The 3,902-nt window shown below is 42.5% G+C and overlaps 1 protein-coding gene across 1 annotated transcript in view; it reads left to right on the top strand.

The window, feature by feature from the left end:
* The window catches only part of NEDD4 (neural precursor cell expressed, developmentally down-regulated 4, E3 ubiquitin protein ligase), a 144,959-nt gene that overhangs the window by 356 nt on the left and 140,701 nt on the right, over positions 1-3,902 (top strand). The gene's annotated exons all lie outside the window — the stretch shown is intronic.

Genomic DNA, 3,902 nt, shown 5'->3' with positions numbered 1-3,902 from the left:
GGGCGGGGGCGTTGCTTTAGGAAGCGGCATTTTCTTCGCGAGCCTGTGGACTCCACACCCCTCTTTTCCCTAGAACCCCCGCCTTCCTTGTCAGTTTCTTTCAGGAAGTGATGAGGAGGGGGGTTAGGCAGCCCTCGGGTTGAGTGCACGGGGGTACGCGCAGCACCTCGCCTGCCCCTTCCTGCCACCCCGAGCCGAGTATGCGTGAGCTCCGGGAGGGGGTGGGGCGCATTTCCCTGGAGCTTAGCATCCCGGCTGTTGATTAGACTGTTCTGGCAAAGAGAAACCCTTTGGGCTTAACTTTATGGACTTTGACCTGAAGTGTCATTAGTTTTTTTTTTCTTTTTCTTTTTCTTCTGATATCCTTTTAAACTCTCTTAGACGAGATGGGGATGGGAAAGCAGGGAGATAGATTTTTCCCCCCTTTCTATTTAGCAACAAGTGTCAAGTGTGGAAAGTTCATGTTGTTTCCCTGGTCTTCACTGATATTTTACAGATGAAGCCAAAAAAGTATAAATATTTAAAAGGACTTGCCACAGCTGTTCAACCTTAAAATTCTGTGATTTGAGAAGGCAAAACTGTCTCTTATCAGCTAAATAACTTATGCTGGTTATGCCTTGTGCTTATTAAAAACAAACTTACTTGTAAAGAGTAGTTCCATTTTAAATGAGATGGGGTTTCCTTGTGTTATTGGTGATTGTCTCAAAAATGGGAATGGGTGGAAAATGAAAAGAATGTCTAGTGTAACAGTGACTGGTTAAATTTTGCTCACAAAAAATATGAGCATTCTTGCTGATTGAATAAGCTGTCACATGTTCCTATTATCAAGATTAGATCCAATTAACTGTAAATCTTTCAGCCTAATTTAGATTAATTACTTAGATTGTTCTAAGTGTTGTAATAGTGCTTTCTCTTGGTAACTTGGTATCTTCAGTCTCTACAAAGTATCTTTATGTTTCTCTTGAAAGTTTTTGGTTTATAAGCAGTGGGCAACTTGTTGATTCAACCAAGTTATCTCAGAGTGTTTTGAGAATGATTATGTGATGCAATTAGAATTGAATTTCTTAGTTATTGCTACCAGAGGAGAAACAAAGAAGTGGTGGACAAATGGTGGCTTCTTGGCAATCCTAAGGAAAGACTGTCAGTATGTTATGGCTGAAGATAATAGTCTAGCTAATGTCCCATTATTGTTCTGTAGAAGAGATCAGAAGAAACTAATGCAGTATTGAAACTATGATAGTTTTCTTCTTATCAGATCTGTCTCCCTGCTTGCTACAACAAACTGTTCAAGGCAGATAATCTCAGACTGGCAGGCTGGCCTTGGACTTTCTTTCCTTGTTGTTGTTACTACTCAGAGGTAGGCTCTGCTAGTCCAGATTTCTCATCTCACTTTCTTCCAGCAGAACCAATTGATCCTAGATATCATCTTGCCAGAGGCGTCATTCATTCTGTTTCTCTCTCCTTCCATCCCTCTCCCCTCTTGGTACAGATCTGTGTTTTTAGTTATTTGCTTCTCACATCATTCTTCTTCCCAACTGAGATAAATCAAATTATGCCAATTGGTGGGTGGTCAGTCAGCAACTGGTACTAAGGGCCAGAAACTCCACCCTTTGAAATGAGGTTTTCCTAAACTGGCTGAAGGATTTGTACTTCTGGGCACTTTCGTGGTGTGGGGCCCACTCTGTTGGCACGGTGGGCGTCCTGGTTGTCAGACTCAGATTTCCCTCCTGCTCTCTCTGTTCCCTTTTTCCTCAATGAGGAAGAGTGAGATAGGAAGATAAGAGACATGATGATAAAGTGTCATCTTCCACTTCTTCCAGTGTAATTTGGGTTATTCATTCAACAGACACTTTTTAGCAGTCTGTTCTGTATTGTGCAGTATGCTAGGCACCAGGTACACAGAAAAAAAAAGCTGTGTCCGCCTGTTTTGTGAGAAGCTCACAGTCTGTGGGGAAGACAAAAATTGCTTGTATTCTGGTAGAGATTGTCATTTCATCACTATCATTTGCTTTTTATTTTCTGATCTATCACAAAAGTAAAAGAGGGCTTAGAAAAATCACCCACTCATTCCTTTTATTTTTTGAAGAAAAACATTGCAGCAATGTCATTTTCTAAAACTCACAGACTAACCTTGGAATAGGCAGCCCTCTGCTGTTGGTTATAAGTAAGATAGGGTTCATATGGCAGCAAAAGAGATAATTAGTTTAAATTAGAAACAGAAACAAAGAGAAAAATGAATGGAGATGGGATAGAAGATGGTGAGAGAACTGTAATTTAACCAGTATATACTGGAGAGCCACTGAGTCACACTGTATGAGCATGTTAGTATACCAAAATTTAGGTCATTATACCTCTCTCTCACTTGTCAGTGAGTTTTAGCTCTTCTAATTTAAGTGTCTTTGAGTAAGAGACAGTCCTGGCTCCATGTACAGAATTTTGTCATTAAAGTTTAATAAACTAAGAAAGTAGCATAATTTATACCAAATTTACTCTGACAACCTCTTTTTGAAAAATATTTATTTGTTTGTTTGACTGCCCTGGGTCTTAGTTTTGGCATGCAGGATCTAGTTCCCAGACCAGGGATCAAACCTGGGCCCCCTGCATAGGGAGCTCGGAGTCTCAGCCACTGAACCACTAGGGAGGTCCCTCTGACAGTCTCTTGGGATTAATAGTAGCAGATAACTCCCACCCAGCTGTGGTAAGTAGTGTGATATACATGGGACTGGCCACTCAGCATCCTTTCCTCTTCATTTCAGTGGACTTACCTGTTACACAGAGGCTAGAAAGCTAAACACTGTTTCTCAGACTCTTGCATTTAGCCTTCCAGAAAGAGTGGTGAAACAGTTTTCCCAGTGAGGTACCCCTACTCGAGATGGGGAAGGTGCAAATAAAGTGATGCTATATAACTTCTTGTTTCTTTGGCTTTTTCTGCTGACAAGCATAGTCATATAGATATTGAGTTTTTCTAACAAAAGTCTTTCAGTGCCTGATAAGTTGTTTTGTGGGCATTGATAGGAAATTACAGAAATAGTGGTGGTGGCAGCTTCCTGGCATCTAGATGGATTATGTTCGTAAAGTCAGCAGGTCTGATGGTGGCTCCTGATAACCTTCCTTTCTCAGATGTCGCAGCTTCCTGGGTAGGCCAGTTCTGAGGTGTTTTGGGGTCCTCTAAAGGCACAGCCTAGAGCCTACCTCTCCAGCTCTTTTGGAAGCACCTAATTCCCTGTTGGAGAAGACTCTTGAGAGTTCCTTGGACTGCAAGGAGATCCAATCAGTCTATTCTGAAGGAGATCCGCCCTGGGATTTCTTTGGAAGGAATGATGCTAAAGCTGAAACTCCAGTACTTTGGCCACCTCGTGTGAAGAGTTGACTCATTGGAAAAGACTCTGATGCTGGGAGGGATTGGGGGCAGGAGGAGAAGGGGATGACAGAGGATGAGATGGCTGGATGGCATCACTGACTCGATGGACGTGAGTCTCAGTGAACTCCGGGAGTTGGTGATGGACAGGGAGGCCTGGCGTGCTGCAATTCATGGGGTCGCAAAGAGTTGGACAGGACTGAGCGACTGATCTGATCTGATCTGAATTCCCTGTATGAGCTTCTTTCTTCTGAAAATATCTAGAGTACCTTCTATTTCCTGCAGCTGAAACCTGACTGGAAAGGAAAAGAAAAGAAGGAAATAAAGAGGAAAGAATTGAGTCTCCATTGCCAGTTTGGGAGTAGAGTTTGCACATACAGAAGAATGGATATCTCTGATGCTGACATCTACAACAGTACGTAAGCAACAGGGTTTCTAAGAAGTGCATGTTCTGACACTTCTAGACTGTCACTGAGCAGAAGCAGACCCTTCCTGCCCTGGCATCATACTGAGCATGAGAACCAAGTTCCCAAAACCTGTATTC

Source organism: Bison bison, unplaced genomic scaffold (assembly GCF_000754665.1).
Source record: "Bison bison bison isolate TAMUID 2011002044 unplaced genomic scaffold, Bison_UMD1.0 scf7180017864066, whole genome shotgun sequence".
NCBI classification, from domain to species: Eukaryota; Metazoa; Chordata; class Mammalia; order Artiodactyla; family Bovidae; genus Bison; species Bison bison.
Note: the sequence above shows the minus strand (reverse complement) of the source record. Positions and strands in the feature narration are given on the sequence as shown.